This window comes from Scyliorhinus canicula, chromosome 5 (assembly GCF_902713615.1).
Source record: "Scyliorhinus canicula chromosome 5, sScyCan1.1, whole genome shotgun sequence".
Taxonomy (NCBI): Eukaryota; Metazoa; Chordata; class Chondrichthyes; order Carcharhiniformes; family Scyliorhinidae; genus Scyliorhinus; species Scyliorhinus canicula.
The window spans coordinates 82295510-82309899 of NC_052150.1; the positions used below are offsets into that span (position 1 = coordinate 82295510).

Below are 14390 nucleotides of genomic sequence, written 5' to 3' on the forward strand. Positions count from 1 at the left end.
CACTGTGCTTCATATCAACATTATGAAACAAATTTCAACACCAAGTCACAAAGGGAGATATTGTAGGACAGTTGACCTAAATCTGATCAAAGGGTTCAAAAAGCATCTCAGGGAAGAGAAAGGCATCAAGATTAAGGAAAAAAATTCCAGAACTTAGGGCTGAGGCAACTGAAGCCATGGCTGCCACAGTGGAGTGATGATAATCGGGGATACCTCAAGAATCCAGAATTGGAGAAGCGCAGAGATCTTGGCGGGTTGTGGGATGAAACAAATTCAAGAGATAGGGAGAACCAATCCACAGCAGTTTTTGAAAACAAGAATGCAAATTTTAAAACCAATGCATTGCTTAACCGGGAGCCAGTGTAGATCAGTGAGCATGGGGTAACACAGCAAATGCCATCTCCATGGCCCTGCACTCTACCCTATTTACCAATTAGATAACAAAGACACTTATGTCAGACTCCTATTTATCGACTACAGCTCAGCCTTCAAGACCATCATTCCTACGAAACTCATCTCCAAACTCCGTGGCCTTGGCCTCGGCTCCTCCCTTTGCGACTGGATCCTGAACTTTCTAACCCACAGGCCACAATCAGTAAAGATAGGCAACAACACGATCACCCTCAACACCGGTGCCCCACAACGCTGTGTCCTCAGCCCCCACTATACTCCTTATACACCTATGACTGTGTGGCCAAATTCCCTTCCAACTCGATTTTCAAATTTGCTGATGACACCACCGTAGTGGGTCGGGTTTCAAACAATGACGAGACAGAGTACAGGAATGAGATAGAGAATCTGGTGAACTGGTGCGACGACAATAATCTCTCCTTCAATGTCAACAAAACGAAGGAGATTATCATTGACTTCAGGAAGCATAGTGGGGAACATGCCCCTGTCTACATCAATGGGAACGAAGTAGAAAGGTTCGAGAGCTTCAAGTTTTAGGTGTACAGATCACCAACAGCCTGTCTTGGTCCCCCCATGCTGACACTATAGTTAAGAAAGCCCACAAACGACTCCACATTCTCAGAAGACTAAGGAAATTTGGCATGTCAGCTACGACCCTCACCAACTTCTACAGATGCACCACAGAAAGCATTCTTTCTGATTGTATCACATCTTCGTATGGAGTCTGCTCTGCCCAAGACCTCAGGGAACTACAAAAGGTTGTGGATGTAGCCCAGTCCATCACGTAAAATCCATTGACTCTATCTATAATTTCCGCTGCCTCAGAAAGGCAGCCAGCATAATTAAGGACCCCATGCACCCCGGACATACTCTCTTCGACCTTCTTCCGTCAGGAAAAAGATACCAAAGTTTGAGGACACGTACCAACCGACTCAAGAACAGCTTCTTCCCTACTGCCATCAGACTTTTGAATGGATCTACCTCATATTAAGTTGACCTTTTCTCTACACCTTGCTATAACTGTAACATTATATTCTGCAGTCTCTCCTTCCTTCCCTATGTAGGGTATGTATTGTTTGTACAGCATGCAAGAAACAATACTTTTCACTGTATACTAATACATGTGACAATAATAAATCAAATCAAATCAAATAATGGGTGAATGGCATTTGGTGCGAGTTAGGATGTGGGTAGCAGACATTTCGATATGCTCAAGTTTATCTTGATCAGATTTCAAGTCACATGAGCTGTTATCGAACACCACGTATTAATGGCATAGGATAGAGTGCTGTTAGGCAAAAACAGGCAAGAATTCACAGCACAACTATAGCATTATTAGCCCTTGCAATGTTACGAAAACGAAAAAATGAAAGAATTCTGTTTTCTTCAGTACTTGTGTGCATAGGAACATATATTGTTTGACATGAATGGAGAACGTGAAGGCACTGGTTACATTTAACTGCCTTCATGGAAAGCTGCAGATCAGAAGAATGTTTTATAGACAATAAAATAAATGAATTTAAGACCAGGATGGAATAATAAGTACAGACACAGATGATCAAATCTGTGACAGAATATAATTATTGGGATCATGGATGAGTCACTTACAAAATGCAACTGGTCAGAATTTATCAGTGGAAGCTATCAGATAGATTAATAGCCTCGAGTTTCAATTGATTATCTTTGGAAATTGGTGAAAAACTCTCCGAGGCTTGGTCGTCTTCCAGGTTTTGACAGGTTAGTTCCCCTCTCGGGACGTTGTATGAGGTGGCTGTGTTAATTCCAATGATTGTATGTCACAGAAGAATGAATCTGAAGCTAGCCTGTACCTGAAAGTAGGTTTATTTTCAAGACAGCAAAGTCACAAACTCTCCCAATTCCTCCCAGCCACTCAGTTTTTATACTCTTGCAATGATTCCAAGATCCTTCCCCGATTGAGGATAGCTGTGCAGCTTAAAACATGCAGTTCATTCTAACACAAATTCCAACATTAACAGATTTGACATCATGGCAGGTCAGAAAGAGGCTTGATAGATCAAATAGCCTTTCACGTCTTTCCATTACTTACATTTTCAACGTACTCTTGCTATGCAGCAAATTAAAATGCATTTACGCTTGGAGACAATGACAGCTATTCCTGGGTTTGCAATGAGGAGACTGAGGGTGCGATCAAACAGACATGTGACACCCAAAAAGGTGCCCAAGTGGCACTGGCAGGGGGCGAAGGTACTAGGTTGGCACTGACAGGGTGTCAAGGTACCAGGTTGGCACTGCCAGGGTGCCAAGCTGGCAATCAAGTCGGGGCTCCCTGTGTGGGTGTTGTGGGGGTGGGGGGGGGGGGGGGGGGGTGCGGGATGGATTTCCCCATTATGAGTTGGGGTTTGGGGGGTGTCAGTGGTCGCATCTGCGGATCCAGAAATGGGAACGCCACTATTAAATAGCATCCCGATCTCTCGCTACACTGAGGAATTCCAACAAGTGGAGCTCCTCAGTGCAAAAAATGGGGCTATGTGCGGCCTCAGCTCCCTGCTGAAGCCCCCTATCTAACCTGAGTGCCATTTGATAGTGTGTTTCTCAGCGCTGCAAGCACCGGGAAAAACTCTGCTGGACACACTCGCTATGGGACTTTGCTCCCATTTAGTTAAATCACACACTGAGTCTATCAATGTCCTAGAAAGGTGTTGAAGGTACCAGGTTGTAAACAGATACGCTGTAATTTGTCCACTTCCTTTTAAGATAAAAGGAAATTGGATCAAGGTTAGCTAATTAGCATTTCTTTCTAGATACAAGGTCGATGTGTTTCACGTTGCCATGGGGAAAAAGGCAGAAGAAATTATTTCTGAGATCAGGTTACAGGCTTCCCTACAAATCAATGAACAACACAGACAGACAGCAGAGCTCCCATGTGGTCAGCGAACAGAAAGGCTGCTTTGTGAGCTACAACTGAGAGATGTAGGAGGGAGATGCTCTCTAGCCGAGGGACATATCCTGTAGCCTTCCAAGAGATTTGTTCTGGCATGGCCAGGAGAACAAGATTTTACTAATGCTGGTCGATTTAAGAAACTCTCCTAAAACTGAGGAAAGTTAAATCTCGGTAAAATGGGGTTACAGGAACCCACTGAAAGGTGGGACCAACTGTGGACTGCAATTCCATGGAGAGTGCAATAGATGATAAAAGGGTATAAAAGGTATAAAAGGGAAATACTCTTCCCTGTAGATTAAAGTATAAGATGCATGAAACACAAAAGTAGCATTTAATCAAAAGTGATTTTAGTAATTCATTGCAGTTAAAGTTATAAAACATGAAATCTTGACATATCATTCTTCCAGCTATCGAGTGAAAGTTCAAATTTATTTTTAAATATCATCAGTCTCGAGGGGCCTGAAATTCTGTGGATTGGCAATCAGAGTCATGGTCAATCCACCTAACCTGTACATCTTTGGGCTGTGGGAGGAAACTGGAGCACCCGGAAGAAACCCACACCGACATGGGGAGAATGTACAAAATCCACACAGTCACCCAAAGCTGGAATTGAACCCAGGTTCCTGGCGTTGTGAGGCAGCAGTGCTAACCACTATGCCACAGTGCTGACCATACTATTTAAAATAATTGATTCAAGCAAAGTGCCTGACAAAATGAGGTCTGATATTTTATGATTTTATTTTGGTTTGTTGGTGCCTGTACAAAAAGTTACTTCGCCTTGTGAATATAATTAAAATATGATTTCAAACCTCCAGTGGAAAGTTTAAAATGTATTTCCTCTCTTCCTTCCAATTTCTCTTTGGATATTATACCTTCCCAAATCTCACTTGAAGAGTTTGCCTGTGCTGCAGCCTGTTTCCATGGATGGCAATGGCTCTTTCCATAGAATCCACAGTGCAGAAGGGGGCCATTCGGCCCATCGGGTCTGCACCGGCTCTTGGAAAGAGCACCCTACCCAAGGTCAACACCTCCACCCTATCCCCATAACCCAGTAACCCCACCCAACACTAAGGGCAATTTTGGACACTAAGGGCAATTTTCCATGGCCAATCCACCTAACCTGCACACCTTTGGACTGTGGGAGGAAACCGGAGCACCCGGAGGAAACCCACGCACACACGGGGAGGATGTGCAGACTCCGCACAGACAGTGACCCAAGCCGGAATCGAACCTGGGACCCTGGAGCTGTGAAGCGATTGTGCTATCCACAATGGTACCGTGCTGCTCTTGGCCTGAAGTATGAGGGAAAACAGGTCAGCGGGCTATTCAGCATGGACAGCTTGACTGCCAATCCCAATTCTGTCTTTATGTTGCATGTAATTCCCACAAAGAACACTGAATAGTAATCAACAGCATCTTTGGATTGGATTGGAGAACACAACAAATTCATGTTTGCAATTTCAAACTTTAGTAACTTGAGAAAGGCAGCAGTAGTGGAACAGAGATTTATTGAACAATGTGCAATATTTTGCTCACAGCATTAACTCACTCCCACTCCAGTCCTTGCTGGGAGAACTAACCACAGAAGGTCCAGCTTTGGGCTGGCTTTTATGTATGTTTGTAATGAGATCCAGCTGGGTGGCCTTTGCCCCCTATTTGGGAAGCTTGTATTCCACAAGTCCTACAGGGAGGTCAACAATGGTTTCCCCATGGTCCTCAGGAGGTTACAACATCTCTCCCCACCCCAACGTCCGAAAGTTCCCCTTCACTGCCAAAGGTTGGGGCCTTCTACATTGCTTTGCCCATGGCTGTGCTTCCACTTGCGGCAGCTCTGGGGCGGGCGGTGTGTATCGGTTCGTCGACCGCCCAACCACCAAAGTGTTATTGCCGGACCTTGGTCCCGGACATTGAAGTGTCCGTTGCTATGGACATCTATGTCCATATGTACGGACACTTCTGTGTCTATTTCCAAGCCGGATTAATCCTCTTCCTGCTGGACCTGGTGCTGGGATCTGAACAATTGGGTCCCAGGCTGATGGGTGGCTCTTGGCATGGAGGGGCCACCGGTTTAGGCACAGGTTCCCGCTTTCTCAGGTGGTCCAAATGCTTTGTTGAACTCTCCCATGAATCCAATTTTGTACGAGATTGGCCCTGTTCTCTCCAGCATGATACCCGGGAACCAAAGTGCCCCCTCTCCAAAATTGCGGGTAGAGACCACGACCCCCAAGTGAAACTGCCGCCCTCATGTCCTCAAGTCATGGTGCCACTTCTGTGTCTCCTACTAGACGCGAGGTTTCGAGGCCCATCCTCGTCGTCAGTTTAGTAACTTGAAAAAGGCAGTACTGGAACAGAGATTTATTTAACGATATATAATAATCTGCTCACAGCACTAACTCGCTCCCACTCCAGTCCATGCTGGGAGAACTAACTGTACCAGATCCTTCTTTGGGCCGGCATTTATGTCTGTTTCTAATAGGCTCCAGCTCGGTCGCCTCTACCCCCTATCTGGGAAGCTCGCACTCCACGAATCCTATGGGGAGATCAACAATGGTTCCCCCATAGTCCTCGTGGGAGTTATTACACAAATGTAGTGTATTAATTGGTGAACATTTCTTTCCATAGTCTGGCTTCACAACACTCGAGTGTATGTGGCTGGGTTCAAGCCTCAGCTGGCATTTTAAATCAGCTTCCATCCTTAAGTAAAACTGAATCATTTTGTGAACAGATTCTGAGAGACAGCATTGCAAAGTAGCGAAGAAGAGGAGCTAAAGATACAGGGGGTGAAAAGTTTGAAGTAACTGGCCCATCATGCAATTCAGCCACTGAGAGTGTTGTCACTGAGGTAAAGCAAAGGGCACATTCCTCCGTTCTAGCTATTTATCCAGCCAATGCTAAAAAATGTTCCTCTTCTAAATTACAATGATAGATTTTCTGTTCTCTGCTGAGTTCTCCAATCTGAGCCAGGATAATGCTGGTATTACTCAGTTTGCTATTCTTTATCATTCAGCATTCTTCTTGGAAATTACCTGTGCCAAAGAACAAACCAACTTCTTCAAGAATGACGTCGTAAGAAGAGAGCTGGAAATTTTAGGGGCAAAAATTATGTAGAAGTACGTATTTATGTGACAGCTGACACACAATTCAAGAAAGAACTGTTGGTGTGCCTATACCATGAAGTTGTGGGAAGAGTGTTACAGGAAATCAATGTTAAGACATACTTTCAAAAAGCGTTATCACATGTAAACTCCTCCAATAAGCTATCTCAAGAGCCGAACCACGCACTCCCTATTGCAGCTGTATGAAGAATGCACTCCTTTTCTCCTCGAATTTCTCAATTAGTGGATCTGAAATTCCAGCCGATGCTATCAGCAACCTGGCACACGCTTGGCTTTAAGTCAAGTGAAAACTTATCAGTCCTGACAAAGAGCAGCAGCACAAAGAAAGGAACACTGTTTACAGTTCTCCTTTCATGTGGTGTTCAGTTACCACTGCTGGATCTTTTGTCCCTGCAACGTACTTGAAACCTTATGGGACTCTGCCATTGCACAACTACGGGCAAGTTGACATCCTTTCAACTACCTGCTGCACAATGTGGAGGGAAGAAATAGATCTTAACGCTGATCGTACTATGTTCAAAATACCGCAGAAACGCTTCATAGTAAATTCTTGATTTCAATTAGCAAATTTGGTTCCATCAATATTTCCATTGTATCTGGAGCCAGTTGATTGAGTGTTGTCGACTGACTAACTGACTGGCCGGTGAAACAGAGAAATCAGCAAGTTTCACTTCAGTTACATAGAATAATCTAGTTAATCTGGAGTCAATGAAGTTTCAATATTGAGTCATAAAGCAATTTCAAAATTTTACAAGGTGTCCATTTTTCTCTTTATCTCACAGCTGTGTTTTCAACTTATCCTGAATGCTTTAAAAAGAATAGATCAGAACACTGCTGTTTCCATTCAATGAACTGGAATAAACACTCAAAACACAAAATTGTTGGTTGAGAATTAGGTGTTTAAGATCAGAAGCCTAGGGGGTGACGTTAGCTTTAGAAGCCACAAAATCGGCAATGCTGCTGCTAAGTTCAATAGTCGGGAGCTTTGAACCACTTTCAGGTTCGGACCTCATTAAGATTTTGCCAATCAGGAGATCTGGTATAGCTCACTGGCTGCCCCTGGTGAAAAATAAGTTGCCGTCCCATGCACCCAGCAGATGAGCCCTGTCATAGGGGGAGCAGGTAGCGTACAATTGGTGGGGGAATGCATGAAAAGGCAACCCAAATGTTTTGTGGGGCTGGGAGGATTGAATTTGGAAAATGCCATTTTTTTCAAACCTAATAAAAGTTCTCACAGTATCAGACTTCGCTTTATTAAATTAATATGGCACTATTCTCGTACCTTAATTAAAATCCAATTTATATGATTTATATCTCAATCATTTTGACACTTACGGCAGAACTCAGAATCAAAGGGGGCAAAAAAACGGTGGTCGCAGATTGGTCACCCATTAAACGCACAAGTTTGACTTCAATAGAAAGGTGAAGTGGATGGGCCTCCAATCCATTGCACTCATTTTACATAGCCATCCAAATTGACAGATTTACCCTTAATTTTGGTTGAAAAGCTTTAAGCAACAGTGATGGAGAAGTGAAACTGGGATTCATTTTAATCCCTTCATTGCGAAACATTCCATTTAGTATTTCTCCCAGTGTAGATATGACGTGACGTTTGAACAATAAATGTAGCGGACTCCATCATACATGAGTAGTGATATCAAGTCAGGCCCATAAGTATCCGAGAGAAGGCTGGCTGCTTAATGCCAGAGTTGCTGCCGTCTGACCCTGAAACATTCTGTTTTGGAGTGGAAGAGTAAAGGATTTATCTCTGGTGAGTAGGGCTCTTACTAAATAATGCAAACTTCCAAACTAATGTTATCTGCCTGTCATGAACATTCTGCAACTGCATCATGAAAACTGTGTGAACTCTCTCGTAAACTGTTTGTGCTTGGGGCAATAATGCTGGTATTATACCAAATAGATACTTTATGAAATGAAATGAAATGAAATGAAAATCGCTTATTGTTACGAGTAGGCTTCAAATGAAGTTACTGTGAAAAGCCCCTAGTGGCCACATTCCGGCGCCTGTTCGGGGAGGCTGGTACAGGAATTGAATCGTGCTGCTGGCCTGCCTGGGTCTGCTTTAAAATCCAGCGATTTAGCCCAGTGTGCTAAACCAGCCCCACAGGGTTCTTTCTTTACAACAACAAAAAATGTCATTCTTATTATGAATGGCATTATTCTCTTGCATTTGGAGTATTAGCATAGTTCAATATCCTTGGACCAGCAAAAGAATGCATCAGAACACTGCTGTTTCCATTCAATGACCTGGAATGAACATTCAAAACACAAAATTGTTGGTTGAGAATTAGGTGTTTAAGATCAGAAGCCTAGGGGGTGGCGTTCGCTTTAGGCAACAAGTGGCCACAAAATCGGCAATGCTCCTGCTCAGCTCAATAGTCCTTGTTTGCAATGAGGGCTCACCACTCTTGCATCTAAGGAGAGAAAAAGTCGGAGTTTCTGTTCTGGATCATTAATCTGTGGCAAGTGACTGGGCCTGTGTGATGACTGGCTGACACAGGATTGAACTTAGTTTGATGTGCCTATCTAGCCTCATATTTTAATGAAAAAGATAAAGAATAATGAACGATAATGACAAGAGGTCAATAACCAGGGGGTATAGATTTAAGGTAAGTGGCGGGCCATTTAGAAGGAATTTGAGAAACAAGGTTTTCTCATGGAGGGTGGTGGGAATCTCGAACTCACTGCCTGAAAGGGTTGTAGAGGCAGAAACCCTCACAACATTTAAGAAGCATTTAGATGAGCTCTTGAAATGCCATAGCATACAAGGCTACCGACCAAGTGCTGGAAAATGGGATTAGAATAGATAGGTGCCTTATGGTCAGTACAGACATGATGGACTGAAGGGCCTCTTTCTGTGCTGTAGAACTCCATGGAGAAAGAACAGAAAATTACTAAAAATATTGGGAATAAGCAATATTGTGTAATTACATCTTTTATTGTTTTTAATCAAGAATTCATTGGGGATGAATCAAATTTACAACTACCTAAATGGTCAAAATTAGAGGCTTGGCTTTTCCAGTCCAGTCTGTAGTAAATCTGGAGAGACAGCTAAAAGTCATCGACGTCCGGCAGGAATTTCCAGTCCTACTTTGGACAGGACCGGAAAATCCTGCCCGTTTTAAATCCAGTTAAAATTATGTAAATTCAGCCCAGTGCAGATCAACTCAGATTTCACCAACATAGTACAGCGAAGATTTATACATACAGAATTCCATCTGTGTATCTGTTCCATCTCAGGTGCCAATCCCTTAAATGTTTTCCTCCACTGCAGTTCCATGGAGTTAAACTTTTTTTTAAAATTTAGAGTACACAATTCATTTTTTCCAATTAAGGGGCAATTTAGCATGGCCAATCCACCTACCCTGCACATCTTTGGGTTGTAGGGGCGAAACGCACGCGAACATGGGGAGAATGTGCAAACACCACATGGAAAGTGACCCAGAGCAGGTATCGAACCTTGGACCTCAGCGCCGTGAGGCAGCTGTGCTAACCACTGCACCACCGTGATGCCCAATATGGAGTTAAACTGATTAGCATTACAGTGCGGGGGCAGAGGAGAGAGAACAAAATGAGATGTATGTAGTGTTTTGCTTTTGTGTGAAAAGCGCAAACATAAAGCTGTATAATTCAACCTAAAACTGAGAAATCAGGATAAACCCTGGGAATGGGTTAGAAACAGGCTGCAGAATATAGGAAACATGAATCCTCATTCGAGGAATTAAGTCAGAGTGGTGGGAGTGTGGGGGATGGTGAGCACAGTACTAAAAGGGTTGCCCCAGAGATCAGCACGAGGGCTATTGCCGTTTCTAATTTACATAAGTGACCTGGATTCAGAAAATCAAAGTGGTCAAATTTGAAAGTGAAACTAAACTAGGGAGGGGAGTGGAACTTAATGAAGTAATCCAGCATTGATATTGAGTTGGCCGTGTATGTGTAAGTAAACTGGAGAATGGAAGATACAAGATGATATTGTCAAATGTATTGAAGGAAAAGATATTGCACGCCTTTCGTTAATAGTGCTGAAAAGTGAAAATTGAAGCTTTAAAAGACAAAGGCACCTTTTTTTAGACGTATTGTTAAATCTTCCGAACCCACGGAGAGCAGCAATCAGCAAAGCCAACAATATACTGAATACATAGCCAAAATGGTATACAAATCAAAGTAAGTAGTGATCAGTCTTTACAACGCTCGAGTCAGTTCGCACCTTGAATACTGCATCCAGTTCTGGTACAAAAAACAAGAGGGATATTCCGGTGTTGGAGGTAGTGTTCAGAGGATATGGTTCAGCACGGTGGCACAGTGGTTAGCACTGCTGCCTCACAGCGCAAGAAACCCGGTTCAATTCCAGTCTTGGGTCACTGTTTATGTGGAGTTTGCACTTTCTCCTCGTGCCTGCATGGGTTTCCTCCTTGTGTTCCAGTTTCCTCCCACAGTCCAAAAATGTACAGGTTAGGTGGATTGGCTATGCTAAATTGTCCTTGGGTGTCTAAAGGGTTAGGTGGGGTTACTGGGGTAGGGTGGGGGAGTGGGCCTAGTAGGATGCACTTTCAGAAGGTTGGTGCAGACTCGATCGGCCGAATGGCCTCCTTCTGCACTGTCCTGATTCTTTTAAAAAAATATATTTTTATTCTCCTTTTTCACATTTTCTCCCGAATTTACACCCACCGACAACAAACAATAATTAGCAACAGATATGTCAATCCCCATAACAAGAACAACAATCTCATCCTCCCAACAACCCCCAAACAACAGTCCGCATGTTTACATAAACAAATGACAAAAAAGAATCAGGGATTACCCATAGTCATCCTTAATATACTCAGCCCCCTCCCCCCAATCCTCCCACCCATCCCATCTCCCCAACTAATGTTCAATGTTATACAGTTCTTGAAAGTGCATAATGAATAATGCCCATGACTTGTAGAACCCCACTGAGCTTCCCCTTAGTTCAAACTTAACCTTTGCAAGGGCCAAGTATTCCAACAGGTCCCCCCGCCACGCCAGGGCACAGGGTGGAGAGGCTGCTCTCCATCCCAGCACGATCCACCTTTGGGCGATCAACGAAGCGAAGGCTACGATATCTGACTCCGCTCCTGTTACCAACCCTGGCTGGTCCGACACCCCGAAGATGGCCTCCCGGGGACCCAGGTCCAGTTTCACGTGCAACACCTTGAAAATTACCCTAAAAACCTCTTTCCAGTACTCCTCTAGCTTTGGACAGGACCAAAACATCTGAACGTGATTAGCCCCCCCACAACGCTCACATACATCTTCTACTCATTCAAAGAATCGGCTCAAGCTTGCCCTCGTGAGGTGTGCTCTGTATACCACCTTCAGCTGTATCAGCCCCAACCTTGCACATGAGGTGGAGGCATTCACTCTCCGGAGCACCTCACACCAGACCCCCTCCTCTATAACCTCTCCCAACTCTTCCTCCCACTTTGCTTTGATCCCTTCCAGTGGTGCCTTATCCTCTTCCAAAATAGCTCCGCACACCGCTGACTGTACCCCCTTCTCCAGTCCCCCTGTCGTCAGCACCTCCTCCAGCAATGTGGAGCCAGTTCCTCCGGGAAGCTTTGTTTCTCCTTCCTGGCAAGATCTCGAACCTGCATGTAACTAAACATTTGCCCCTGCTCCAGACCATACTTTGCTTCCAGCTCCCTCAATCCTGCAAACTGACCCCTAAGAAACAAATCTTTTAGCGACTCAATCCCCTTCTCCTCCCATTTTTAAAAAACTAAATAAATTTAGCATATCCAATTATTTTTTCCAATTAAGGAACAATATAGTGTGGCCAATCCACCTAACCTGCACATCTTTTGGGTTGTGGGGGCGAAACCCACGCAGACACGGGGAGAATGTGCAAACTCCACACGGACAGTGACCCAGGGCCGGGATTTGAACCCGGGTCCTCAGTGCCGTAGGCAACAATGCTAATCACTGTGCCACCGTGCTGCCCTCTTCTCCTCCCATTTCAGAAAACTTCCATCCCACTTCCCTGGCTCAAATCTGTGGTTCTCCCGAATCGGCATTTCCCTTGATCCTGCCCTCAACCTGAAGTGTTGGCGAAACTGCCTCCAGATTTTCAATGAAGCTATTATTATCGGACTCCCTGAGTATTTCCCCGGAGCTATCGGGAGCAGAGATGTTGCTAGTGCTTTCAGCCCCGGCCCCCTGCACAAACTCTCCTCCATTCTGACCCACTGGGAATCAACCCCTCTGACCCAGCTCCGCACCTTCTCCACATTCGCCGCCCAGTAGTAGTACATCAGGTTCTGGAGACCCAAACTCCCTGCCTGCCTTCCCCTCTGTAGCAGCACCTTTCTCACTTTGGCCACCTTCCCTTCCCATATAAACGAGGTAATCCTTCCCTCAATCTCCCTGAAAAAAGCCTTTGGGAGGAAAACCGGTAGGCATTGAAAAATAAACAGAAATCGTAGCAACACATTCATTTTAACCGCCTGTACCCCGACCCGCCAGTGACAGAGGGAGACCATCCCACCTTGCCAGATCGGCTTTCACTCTCCCCACCAGACTAGTGATGTTTTACCTGCAAAGCTTCTCCCACTCCGGGGCAACCTGCACCCCCAGATACCTAAAGTGAGTCCTTGCCCCACGGAATGGCAGCTGCCCCACCCCTGCCCCACCCCCGGCCGAGACACCACAAAATACTCACTCTTGTCCAGGTTCAGCTTGTACCCCGAGAAAGACCCAAATACACGTAGTAGCTCCAATAGTCCTCCTATCGACACACTCGGTACTGACACATACAGCAGCAAGTCGTCGGCATATAAGGACAGCCTATGCTCTTCACCCCCCCCCTGCACTATTCCTTTCCATGCTCCCGAACTTCTTAATGCAATGGCCAACGGCTCAATCGCAAGTGCAAACAGCAGGGGGGACATAGCACATCCCTGCCTCGTCCCATGGTGGAGAGAAAAGTATCTCGAGCTGATATTGTTTGTGCGGACACTCGCCTTCGGCTCCTTATATAATAGCTTTACCCAGTTCACAAATCTTGATCCAATCCCAAACCGCTCCAGAACTGCCATCAGGTACCCCCATTCTACCCGGTCAAATGCCTTCTCAGCGTCCAATGCCACAACCACCTCTGTTTTCTTCCATTCCGCCGGTGCCACAACGACATTCAAAACCCTCCTAATGTTTGAAAACAGCTGCCTCCCTTTCATGAACCCCATCTGATCCTCACCTATCACCTTCGGGAGGCACTCCTCCAGCCTACTCGCCAGTACCTTCTCCAATACTTTTGCGTCCACATTCAGAAGTGATATGGGCCTATATGACCCACACTCCATCGGTGCTAACTTATCCTTGAATTTTTTATAATATTCCACTGGAAACCCATCCAGCCCTGCCACCTTCCCCGACTGCATCCTCCCAATCGCATCCTTTATCTCCTGCTCCACTATTGCTCCTTCTAATGTAGCCCTGTCCCCCTCCCCTAGCCTCGGGTACTCCAACCCATCTAGAAATTCCTGCATCTCACGGTCTCCCCCGGGTGGCTCTGACCTGTACAAACTCTCAGAAAACTCCTCAAAAACTTTGTTAATTAGCTCCGGAGCCACCACCAACTTCCCTGCCCTATCCCTCACCTGAAGAATTTCCCTTGTCGCTGCCTCCCTCTGAAGCTGACCTGCTAACATGCCCTATCTCCATGTTACTGTCGTGATTTTATGATACTTGAGGCTGATTCAATGTATCAGGATTATAACATATAAACTGGGGCTTATCATTCTGGAAAGGAGGCGTGTCTGAGAACTCATTTTATAGAAGTGTATAAGATCATTAAGGAAATAGATTGACACTTTAAATTGAACTGTGGAAAGAGACCTTGAGGAGACAAGTTAAAACTAGTAAATGTAGGGCTGATACAGGAACATAGGAACAGGTCATTT

The 14390-nt window shown here is 44.9% G+C and overlaps 1 protein-coding gene across 7 annotated transcripts in view; it reads right to left on the reverse strand.

The window, feature by feature from the left end:
• The window catches only part of LOC119966096 (RNA-binding motif, single-stranded-interacting protein 3), a 1648548-nt gene that overhangs the window by 205329 nt on the left and 1428829 nt on the right, over positions 1–14390 (reverse strand). The gene's annotated exons all lie outside the window — the stretch shown is intronic.